At 38.4% G+C, this 12948-nt stretch overlaps 1 pseudogene; it reads right to left on the reverse strand.

Moving 5' to 3' along the window:
- Positions 1 to 11195: 11195 nt before the first annotated feature.
- Positions 11196 to 11831, reverse strand: LOC143410187 (large ribosomal subunit protein uL16-like; annotated as a pseudogene).
- Positions 11832 to 12948: the final 1117 nt, after the last annotated feature.

A 12948-nucleotide genomic window follows, 5' to 3' on the forward strand; every position in this document is an offset into this window, starting at 1 on the left:
CTCAACACATTTTGAATCAAGTTCATGACTCTTTCCCTGTGACCTGTACCCAAGAACACACATTCCCCCAAGCTCCTCCTTTTGTAATTCACGTTTGTATAACCCCGGGTTCCCCCTCCCTCTTTCCCCAGGGGACACTTAGCACAAGTTGTACCTTTGTGTTTATGGGCGTGATTTTTATTTAATGTCAGATTTATTTCATCAGCCTGTCCAGCCAGCGTCTATTACTGTGCCTGATCCAGGGTGTACACTCAAAACTTGTTCTCTTGATGTACAAATGTGCACAAATGAACCACTTAGGTACATAATACAACTGCTTTAAAGGGGGTATAACATAGAGCAAGTACTCTCGAGATTGACTGCCTGGATCCATATCCTAGCCCTATCTCATTCTGGCTATGTGCCTGGGACAGGTAGCCTTCTCTGACCTCGTTTTCTCATAAATGGAAAGAATAGCACCGACTTTGATTTTAAATGGCTATTTTGAAGACTGATTAATGTTCAGAAAGTGCTTAACATAGTACTTTGGTATATAGTCATTAATCAGTAAGTATTTGCTCTTGTAATTATATGCAACATATTCTGGGTGACAGGGATCTTGGAAGAAAGATCCTCCAAGTCTGCCTAAAATACTAGAGGAAGGCTTCAAGGAAGAGTTGGCATTTGAGCTGAGACTTCAAGGCTAAGTAATGATTTGCCAGGGAGCCGTGAAGACCAGTCAAAATCACCACTAAATTAAAAAGAAAGTATTAAGATTATTGAGAAAAATCCTAAACTAGTTCAGGAATGTTGGAAACTTAAGTACTACAACAAAAAGCTAAATAAATGTAGAGGTTGTACCAAGTTCATGGATATGAAGACCAAACATTATATAAATATTCATTCCTCTAAAATGAATCTATAAATGCAACTCAATTTCAACCCAAACCACAACAGGATTATTTGATGTCTAAAATGCAAGCAGAATAGCAAGTAGCCAAGAACAGTCAAGACACTTCTGGAGAAAAGGAAGGGGAGGAAATGCTATCAGACTTCACAGAATGACAAAATTATAATAATTGATGTAATCATTAACTATTGGGATGAGGATATATTAAAAATAGGTATGATAGAACCTAGAAACAGACTCATGCTTATTTGGAAACAATAATACAGCCAAGTACACAAACTCTCCAATGACAACTTTCAGCTGCTGAGTCAATTAGTTTTAGCAATGTAGACATTTTACTTTTATTAAATATGTTTAATACATATACGGAAAATTTGGTCATGGTGGGTTTTTTTTGTTTATTTGTTTTGTTTTGTTTTGACAGTGCTAGGGATTAAACTCAGGGACACTCAACTACATCCCCAGCACTTTTTTCTTTTAGACAGGGTCTCACTAAGTTGCCCGTGCTGGCCTTGAACTTGCTACTCTCCTGCCTCAGCCTCCCAAGTTGCTGGGGCTCAGATTTCCATATAGTTGGCCCTCAGTGCCCATCAAAATCTTAGGTTGTCGATGATGTTTATTTTGTAATTAGACTTAGGATGGTTGTGTCTAAGCTGATGATGATTTATTGTTAATTAATAAGGGTATTTCTGATTTTATGCATTGAGTCTTATTTAATTATTCTCCAAAACTGAATGTGGTCGATCAGTTTATGTATGCACTTTTATTTACCAAGTTCATACTCTGCTTTTGGTCCTACACCTTCTTCACAAATAACTTAAAATTTTAATCGCATATTACATTGCATTATAACAAATGAAAAAATTAAGAATATGCTAATTTATATCTTGTATCAATAATTTACCATTAAGTGATTTTATTATATCTTTATAATTTTATCTTGATGTAGTACAGCCATTTTAGCAACCTGTATTTTATTTCTCAATTGTCTTTTTAATATTCCTTAAAATGTGAGTACAAACATTACAGTGTATTTTTAAACTCAGTAAGCAATTATTCCCTAGTTGAAAATATGTTATTTATGTCATGAAATTATTTGGAGATATTTAATTACAATGGCATATAGTAAATAATTGTGTTATGCAACTTTTACCCTCACCTGAATCACTTAATATCATTTTAATCTTAAAACTGAGTTAGTAAAAGTCTACTTTTCAGGGATGGGTTGTGGCTCAATGGTAGACCGTTTGCCTAGCATGCATGAGGCACTGGGTTTGATCCCTCATACCACATAAAAATAATTAATAAAATAAAGGTATTGTGTCCATCTATAACTAAAAAGATATTTTTTTAAAAAAGTCTACTTTTCAATACAAGAGTTTTAAAGGGTGGTGTGTTTCATCAATTTAATTTCAGTTTCAATTTGCAGTTGTTACCTTCTGGTTAGAATTAATTGGCAACACATGCAATAAACTTGAAAATGCACCAGTCTAAGGTTGAATTTCTAATACATAGAAATGAGGATGTTGACAAAAATTTATGAGAATTAATTCATTTAATTATCTTGATTATGATAAGGTGGCAGATGTGATTTCTCAAAAAGCAAACTTCATATGGTACAAATTTAGTAAAAGTTTTTCGATCTTACAAATTTCCAAGTACAACAAAATCGAGTTTCGATCTAAACATTGATGCTCTGTGGAATCCTACATGCCATCTCACTAGCAAAATCATTGATATATAAAACTACCTATTGAGAAAAAAGCATAATTCACAAAACAGCTTCTAAACTTTACCCATTGATTCTTCAGTGCTATTTTTGTGTTTTCTTTGTTTGTTGTTTTTTGGTAGTTGTAGATGGACAGTATGCCTTTGTTTTATTTGTTTATTTTTTTGTGGTACTGAGGATTGAACCCAGTGCCTCACGCATGCAAGGCAAGTGCTCTACCACTGAGTCACAACCCCAGTCTCCCACTGATTCTTTAATAAGAAAAGCTGAGAGTATTAATAGCAGTATAAGGAAACTTACTATTTTTATATGATCACCAAAGTTTACTCTGGAAAATGCATACAAATTGGCATTGCTCAGTGTAAAGACTGAAAGCCATAGAATAGCCTTAAAATATCCATAGCTCAAGCATTGTTGAGAGATAAATAGATGTTGGATTCCAAGTTTGTTTCTTCCATTAAGTTTGCTTGCTTGTCAGTCCCCACACTCCACATTGATTTGGCTAGGTAAATAGATCAACAAATTTTGACATAGATCAACAAATTTTGTTAAAAAATTATAGTACATATACACACCAATCAGGCTGGCTAAAATAGAAAACACTGACAATATTAAGTACTGGCAAAAATCTGGATCTCTCATATATTGATAGTGGAAATATAAAGTAGTGCAAACTCTTGGAAAAACAGCTTGGCACGTTTCTTAAGAAGTTAAATATACATTTGCCATATGACCCAGCCATTATACTTCTGGATATTTATCCTAGAGAACTGAAAACTTGCATTACCACAAAAACCTGTATGTGTATATTTATAGCAGTTTTATTTACAAACCAAAGTAGAAACGGCCCACATGTACTTAATGAGTGAGTAGATCAACAGACTACAGTACATCCACACAGTGAACTATTTCTTGGCAGTAAAGAAATAACATGCTTGGTTGGATCTCAAGGGCATTATGCTGAATGGGAAAAGCCACTCTCAAAAGGCTGCATGTGGCATTATCCCATCTATACAATGTATTGCAAGTGACAAAATCAGAGGGAGGTGGAATGGACCGGTGTTTGCCAGGGATGAGATTTGTCATCTCATTAGTCTTTTTTATAAAAAAGACAACCAGAGTGAGTCTCTTTGTGATAATCAAACTGTAGTGAAGGCTGATTATTGTGATGGTCACTTAAATCTATAATTTTCATAGATTTCTATAATATTATAAACATATACGCACACACCAATTGTACATTAAAACCTACTAAATCTAAGTAAGATCTCTAGTTGCATTGGTAGTACTATCTATACCAACATCAATTTCCTGGTTTCATGTTATTTTACTTTAAATTTATCTTTAACTGATACATAAAAATTGTTCTTTTTTTTTTTTTTTTTTTTTTTTGGTACCAGGGATTGATTTCAGGGGTACGTTTTCACTCAGTCACATCCCCAGCCCTTTTTTGTATTTTATTTGGAGACAGGGTCTCACTGAGTTGCTTAGTGTCTGGCCTTTGCTGAGGCTGTCTTTGAACTTGTGATCCTCCTGCCTCAATCTCCTAAACCACTGGGATTGCAGGCATGAGCCACCATGCCCAGCAAAATTGTTCATATTTCTGGGACAACATGTGATATGATATTTCAATACATGTATACATTGTATAATATTTCATCCTCATTAACCATATCTAATTGGGGGGGGGAGGTTACTGGGGATTGAACTCAGGGGCTCTCCACCACTGAGCCACATCTCCAGTCCTATTTTGTATTTTCTTTAGAGACAGGGTCTCACTGAGTTACTTTAGCACCTCATGGTTGCCGAGGCTGACTTTGAACTCAGGAGCCCCCTGTCTCAGCCTCTGAAATGAGATGCTGAGATTACAGGCATGCACCACCACGCCCGGCTGATAAGCATATCTAATTTTTTAAGCTTGATTTTATCTCATCTTAAAGGGAGAACAAAGAAAAAAGTCCTTTAAAATTAGATATTATTTTTTTGATAACATATCATAGAAAAATCAATGTAGTGATTTAATTAAGCATTTCTTCATTAAATTCTCCTCAAACTTCATTTGTTTTCTTTATTGTTGTTGTTGTTGTTGTGGTGGTGGTGGTGGTACTGAGAATTGAAACCAGGGGTACTCTACCACTGAGATACATTCGCACTCCTGTTTAAAAAAAAAAAAATCTTTTTTCCCATTTTTTTATTGGTGCATTATAGTTGTTTATAATGGTGATATTTACGTTCACACAATATACCATATAATTTGGCCAATGTCACTCCCCAGTGTTTCCCTTTTCCTCCTCTCCCCTCTCCCCTGGTCCCTTTCCGCTAGGCTACTGATCTCCTGGCCCGACATAACCAGTCAGGGTCACTCCAGGTGAACTGGGCTGGCATGAAATAATGACAGAGAAATACCTTTTTCTTTGGATTCTGTGACGGCCCCTCTGACCCAGTTCCCACAAAGGAGGCAAGGCAGGCAACAAAGAGAGGGAGCATGCCTCGAACCCGGGTTTTATTAATGGGGGGAGCTATCCATGGAACATTCTATCCAAAAAAGGGCAAAGGGTAGGGTTACAACAAACAGGTGGGTGTGATTCAACCCCATTGAATCAGAGCTTCACCATTTGCATTGCAATGGGTGCAATACCAGTCCGGTACCTCTTTACTCAGGGCTCAAAGGTATGTGCATAGCTCCTGTCCAGGGCAGCCCCTGACAATCTCCCTTTGATTTTCATGAGATTCCCCCACCTTTCTTTTCCTTTTTCCTCTCTAGCTTTCAAATGAGAGAAAACATATGACCCTTGTCTTTCTGAATTTCACTTGACATAATTTTCTCAAGTTCCACCTACTTCCCTACAAAAGACAAAATTTCATTTTTCTTTATGGCTGAATAAAACTCCACTGTGTATATGTACCACATGTTCTTTGTCAATTCATGCATCGGTGGTCACATAGACTGGTTCCTCCAGCCCTTTTTTAAAATATTTTATTTTGCTAAGTTGCCCAGCCTGTCCTGGAACTTGTGATCCTCCTGCCTGAGTAGCTGAGATTACAGATGTGCACCACCACACCTGACTAGTGTTATTATTTTTAATAATTCACTGTGGTCATTGAGATATCGTCATTGGGGAAATCGGGGGAATGCTACATGGGAACTCTTTGTACTATTTTTGTAACTCCTTATGAGTCAAACTATTTCAAAATAAAAAAAAAACATTTTTAAATTGTGGTAAATCAAATATACTTTACACAGCTGAATCCAATACTTTCCCAGTTCCTATTTAATGATCAATATTAACAGCTAAGAAAATGGCATTGCTGATAAGATTGTGACATGCAAAGACACACAGATGGTATGTATATTGTCTAAGACAATATACATTGTCTTAGGCAACAAAGAGAGGGAGTATGCCTCGAACCCGGGTTTTATTAATGGGGGGAGCTATCCATGGAACATTCTATCCAAAAAAGGGCAAAGGGTAGGGTTACAACAAACAGATGGGTGTGATTCAACCCCATTGGGTGACAGGCAACATAGACTTTGGGACTTCCATTTGAGCTTATTCACACTTATTTGGGAATAGTGCGGGAATATTTTTTTGGATAGGACTGCGACAATGACTGATCACAAGAGCGGTCTAATTATTGTTTTTCATGCTTTAACTTGGGAATGCTGTTTTATTTGTAAACAAACCTTGGTTGCTAAAAAGTCAGGTACTGGATGTTGACATTAACTTCCCCCAGATTTGACTTATGACAAATATTTGCATGAGCACTTCGGATCATCTAGAAGTCTGGAACTCTGCGTCCTGGCTGTGGGTGGATGGTGGGCAGCTCCATATTCTCATTCTGAATGTACTTCACCCAGGCTGAGGAAGCAAATGCACTTGGGGAACACATTGTTCTCACAACAGAGAGTAAGTGCCCAGAGGGCTGATGGGAATTTGCAGTATCTCTAAAAACCTCTGTTGAGGTTCCTGCACTTCCCATCTCTCACCTTCTAGTAGTCAAAGCAAGTCCCATGGCCAAGTTCAAAGTCAACAGGGTGGGGAAATAGTCTCCTCTATCAGGAAGGATGGAAAAGGTGGAGCAGATTAATAATTGTGAGCAAATAGTAAAATCTACCATCCATGATACATATTATTAAGTCTAGGGAGTTGCTTTTGCACATCTTTAGAGGGATGCATGTGGAAATGGGACCAACTCACATGAGTTACACAAGTTCAATTCTATGAGTTATATGAATTTGCAGATGATGGTCATAGGGATGCAAATTAACATATTTAATCAAATTGGAAAATGAAATCAGACTTTTTATTGATAAAAGTATGTCTGATTTAATAATTAACTTGATAATTATGACTAACTTTACCCATTAGCTTTTATAAGAGGATGCTTCTTATAAGTGGACTAAGCTAAATTAGTAGCTCCAAGGTTTTGACAAAAGTATATTTAAAGCACATGATAACAGAAAACTTTTTATTCTATTGGCCATGATGTATTGAAAGTAACAATATTTTCATTTTCCTAAGTTTTCCTGAATATACTGTATCTTAAAAGATGCTGGGGATATATCTCAGTAGTAGAGCACTGCCTATATTGTACAGAACCTAGGTTCAATCCCCAGTAAAACACACACACACACACACACACACACACATACACACACACACATGCCAGTGATATATTTAGTTACACTGTACCTGTAACCTAGTGTTAACCATATCCTAACCAAAACACACACACACACACACACACACACACACACACACACCAGTGTTAGTTATTATTTGAAGATATTAATAAAGACTGGTGTATGCAATAGTAAGAATGATTGTGTCTCCCTAACATTTATATGCTGAAATCCTAATCCCCAGGGTGATTATATGAGAAGGTAGGACCTGTGGGAGATGATTATGTCATGAGAGTGATTCCCATGAATGGGATTAGAACTATTATAAAAGACACACCATAAGTCAATTGCCCCTTCCCCCATGTGAGGACACAGCTAGAAGGAGTCATCTGTAGACCAGAAATCAAGTCCTTACCAGATACCAGATCTACCTTGATCTTGGACTTCTCAGCATCTAAAACTATGAGGGGGGAAAAAATCTGTTATTCATAAGATAACCAGTTTATGGAATTTTGTTACAGTCCCCAAAACAGACTAAGACAATATACTTTCTAAAAGTTGAACACGAAAATACCTCTGACAACTGAGCAACAAATGCTTTTCCAAGTCAGTTTATTTTTAAGTCCTTGCTGTCGACAAAATGGAATGAGGACCCAATCAAGTTGTTGAGCAATAAAATATTAAAAACAACATGATTTTGGTAGTCAACTTTGTATCCTGTGACAAAATACCTGAGAAAATCAACTTAAAGGAGGAAAGATTTATTTTGGCTCATGGTTTTAGTTCTCGATTGACCAGATGATTGTTTCTGGGCCTGTGGTGAAGCAGAGCATCATGGCAGAAGAGCTTAGTGGAGCAAAGCTGCTCACCTCCCAGCAGCCAACAAGGAGAAAGAGAGGAAATGGGGACAAAATATCACCTTCAAGAGCATGCCCCCAATGACCTACTTCCCCAACTAGACCCTACCTCCTAGTTTTGTTTTGTTTTTTTAAGAGAGAGAGAGAGAGAGAGAGAGAGAGAATTTTTTTTAATATTTATTTTTTAGTTTTCGGTGGACACAACATCTTTATTTTTATGTGGTGCTGAGGATCGAACCTAGCACCCCGTGCATGCCAGGCAAGCGAGCTACCGCTTGAGCCACATTCCCAGCCCCCTCCTAGTTTTTGACAAAAGTATATTTAAAGCACCACATCACAATAACCCATTCAGCTATGAGTCCATCAATGGATTAATCAATCGATGAGGTCAAAGCCTATGGGATTCAGTCACCTCCCATAGGCCCTTCCTCTAAACACTGCTGCTTTGGGTACCCAGCCTTCAATATATGAGCTTTGGGGGTGCATTTCAGATCTTAAAAACTTCTTACATTCCTGTCTATTAATTTAAAGATTTCTCATGGTTTATATCTATAGCAGAAAATAAGGAACAGACTTGGTGCTGAGTCCTGCTTCCTCCTAGTAATAAAAAAACACTCACCCATGACTAAATGGAAACACCAAAGCCCTGCTAACCTGACCGAGCTGACTTTCAAATCAAAGGTTACTTTTTTTGGCGGGGGGTACTTTTTATATATAATTATTTGTCAGAATCCATGTTATACTTACACTGCTTTGGTCCAATGTGTACTAATAATTGTTGTTAGAATAGCTCACCCTAGTAGGGGCAGCCCCTTCTGGAAGCTGTCCTTGGCAGGATTGCTCTCACCTTTCCTTCCTAATCCTTTGGTATTCCTCCCTTTTTACCTTGTATTCCAAACTCTAAGGAGAGGCCTCCCCTGAATAATCTAAATTTTGAGGACAGACCTCACCTAAAATGTTTGGGGGTGGAAGGGCACTGCGGATCAGACTCAGGAGGGCTCTACCACTGAGCTACATCCTCAGTCTTTTTAATTAATTAATTAATTAATTAATTAATTTTGAGATGGTTTCACTAAATTGCTTGCCCAGGCTGCCCTCGAACTTTCGATCCTCCTGCCTCAGCCTCCGGAGTCACTAGCATTACAGGTATGAAATCTCTATATTCACCCAACTTGAATAATCTTCATAATTCCCTTCTGTAGTAGCTAACCATAGGAGATCCAAATCCCAAGGAACCTAAGCGACTTAGTGAGACCCTGTCTCAAAAAAAAAAAAAAAAAAAAAAAATCCAAGCAAGAGTCTCCTTTCCTGAACCCAGAAAGAGATGGAGCTTGGAGGCACCGCCCCCATGTGTCCCCTTCAGGGCCAGCTGTGAATAAACTTTGAATACTTGAATTGAAGGAGCCCAGAAGCTTGACCCCAGTAAGAAAAGCAGGAAAAATGTTCATACTTGGAGTTTGATTGTCATAAGAAAATGTAAAATATCAATATTTCAATTTATGCACATAGTTTTATTACAGTAAAATATGATTAGGAAAACAATAGAAGGTTTCTAATTTAAAATAGGTAACAAAGGTTTTCGGGGTTTTTTTTTGGGGGGGGAGGAGTGCGAAGAATTGAACCCAGGGCTTTGCACATGCTAAGTAAGTGCCCTACCACCAAGCTATATTCCCAGCCCTTGACAGAAGTTTTATGGGTTCCATGGAATGGAAAGACAAGATAAATAAGAAGAAACAACTACAAAAATTTTGGTCTGTTAAGGAAGAGTCTTGGCATTTTTAAAGTGAATAATGGCAAGTATTAAAACAAGTGTTGCTTAGATTCCATTGGATACTTTAAAGTTTTTTTTTTTATTTGTTCATTGGATACATGTTAAAAAGTATCAACTTCATATTTATTTTTAAATTTAAACTGATACATGAGGTAGTGATATATTATTATATGTGTATACACTGTATATTTAAATCAACTTAACCATATTTATCTCCTCAAACAAGGTTTTTCAAAAATTGTTTTTAGTTGTGGTTGGACACAATATCTTTAATTAATTAATTTATCTATTTATGTATTTTTATGTGGTGCTGAGGATCGAACCCAGCTCCTCGCATGTGCTAGGCAAGCACTCTACTGCTGAGCCACAACCCCAGCCCCTCAAACATAGTTTTTTAAATGAGGCTCAAGTCATAAAGGAAAAATATGTCTCAGACAAAATAAGAACAGCTAATGTCTCACTGCAAAGTTAATTCCTTCTAAAACTATCCTTTTTTGGGCGGGGGGGGGCAGTGGGAGGCAGTTCAGTTAGAGAGCAGAAATGAAAAGACTGTATTGTGTGTTTTTAAGTTAAGCAAGTTTCCTTTTATCACTGTGTATATAAATGATGTCTGTATTAAAATGTGGACTTTGATTCTTTTCCTAAATTGACATTGGGTCCAAAGTTTAGTGTCACTAAATAGTAATAGTGGCCTTGAATGACAAATCTAAATCCACAGTTTCCTTTGGACTGAATGAAGTTTCAAATTCTCCCCTTTGCTCTATTTATTAATTCTCTTCTTGCTGAATGGCATACACTGCTCTTCCAAAGTCCTTTTTTTTTTCTTTTCTAGCTACACTCATCAATAGAAAAGATAAAAATGTGTGTATATGTGAGGGATATCTTTGCATCAACAAAATTTTTATGGTACACTGCACATCATTATTAAAGACACTATAAAGTTCTCATCCTCTGAATTTAATTAGGTAATTTTTTTTTTTTTTTTTTTTTTTTTTTTTTTTACTGGGGATTGAACTCAGGGGCACTTAACCACTGAGCCACCTCACCATCTCTTTGTTGTATTTTTTCTAGAGACAACGTCTCACTGAGTTGCTTAGGGCCTCATTAAGTTGTTGAGGCTGACTTTGAACTTGTGATCCTTCTTCCTCAGCCTCGGAACCACTGAGATTACAAGCTTGCACCAACATGCCCAGAAATAATAATAATAATAATAATAATAATAATAATAATAATAATTGTTGTTGTTGTTATTATTATTATTATTGACACAATACAAAATTTATTGGTATGTGTGAGAGTAAGAGGGGAGAGCACAGTGGAAGCCCTCATGAGTGCAGGGCCCGCCACTGGTCCGGGGGACCACAGTTGGGGATATATATGACCCCACAGTCATCGGGAATGAGCCGCTTCTCAGCCACCATGTCTTCCAATTCATCAGCATTAAACTTGGTAAAGCCCCACTTCTTTGAGATGTGGATCTTCTAGCAGCCAGGGATCTTGAACTTGGCCCTGCATAAGGCCTCAATCACATGTTCCTTGTTCTGCAGCTTGGTACGGATGGACATGATGACTTGGCCAATGTGAACCCTGGCCATTGTGCCTGGGGTTTCCCAAGGCACCTGCATACCTGTCTGGATCTGTCAGTCAGAGCACAGGACAACACCTTGTTGATACGGATGACATGGAAGGGGTGGAGCCGCACTCGGATATGAAAGCCATCTTTGCCACAGATTTTACCATGTACTTGTCACAAATCCCGGCAGCCTCCAAGGCTTCAGAGGATAGCTGCTCATATTCATCAGACACCGTGTGGCCACAGGTTGGAACTCATCCACTTTTGCCTTTTTCTGTCCAAGGTCAAAGATGCGGATTTTGGCATCAGGGATACCCCAGCAGAAAAGAGACTTTGGGTACGGCTTGTTTTTACAATACAGGTAGCACCAGGAGGGGTGGTGGCCCATGGTGACACCAGGATCTTCCGGTGGCACACCGAAGGAAAAGAGGCACTCTTATTATTTTTTGGTACTGGGAATGGATCTCAAGGGAATTCTAGCACTGAGCTACATCCTCAACATTGTGTGTGTGTGTTTTTTTTGTTGTTGTTGTTTGTTTGTTTGTTTGTTTTTAGACAGGGTCTCACTAAGTTGCTCAGGCTGACTTCAAACTCGTGATCCTCCTTCCTCAGCCTCCCAAGTTACTAGAATTAACAGTTACATGCTACTATTACCAGCTGGTGTAAATATTTAAAAGAAAGACACTGTTTGACAAATTTTTCCCTTTACTGAAAGATTCTCAACAGTATACAAATATTCAGTCACATCTCCATCCCCAGAGAACCCTCTCTCCCTTACACTCTCATCCCTCACCAGGGAAAGCCGTTTCCTCGTGGCCTTCAAAGCAAAGGTCCAAGAAGAGTCCTCTATACTTCCCATTCCATTCTCTCCTCACCACCCCCCCACCCATTCTCTCTTGAACCTATTCCAGTCTGGATTTCAGCCTTGTAATTCTACTTAGATGTCAAGGTCACCATGACCTCTACGTGGCTGGCTCTCATGGCCGACTCTCAGTCCTGACCTCACCTGCTCGCTCTTACCAGCTCCTCCACTTGCCTCCCAGAGACCATGCTCCCTGGCTTTCTTTGTACCTTCCTGGTGGCTTCTTCTTGGTCTCTTTTACTAGGTCACTTCACACTCCAAATATTGGAGTGTCCCAGGGGCTCAGTTCCAGATTTCATCCAGCCCCAGGGCTTTAGACACTATCCCCGGTGACATCTCCCACATTTTTGTCTCCGGGTCAGTCCATGCCTCTCTCATGAATGCCAGATTTGCACCTCTGATTGCCTACTTGAATTCCTTAGGAACATTTCACACTTAACATGTCCAAAATAACTCCAGGATGCTCTTGCCCAGCATAAACCGCTCTTCTGACATCTCTCCCATGGTAGTAAATAGCAAGTCTGTGTCTCTAATTGCTGAGGCCGAAAAAACTTGGAGTTATTCTTGACTCTTTTGAACACCCAGACTCCCAACCCATCAGCAGCAATCCTGTGGGCTCTGCCTTCTAAATATACCCATAAGG

The sequence above is a fragment of the Callospermophilus lateralis genome, chromosome 11 (assembly GCF_048772815.1).
Source record: "Callospermophilus lateralis isolate mCalLat2 chromosome 11, mCalLat2.hap1, whole genome shotgun sequence".
Lineage (NCBI taxonomy): Eukaryota > Metazoa > Chordata > Mammalia > Rodentia > Sciuridae > Callospermophilus > Callospermophilus lateralis.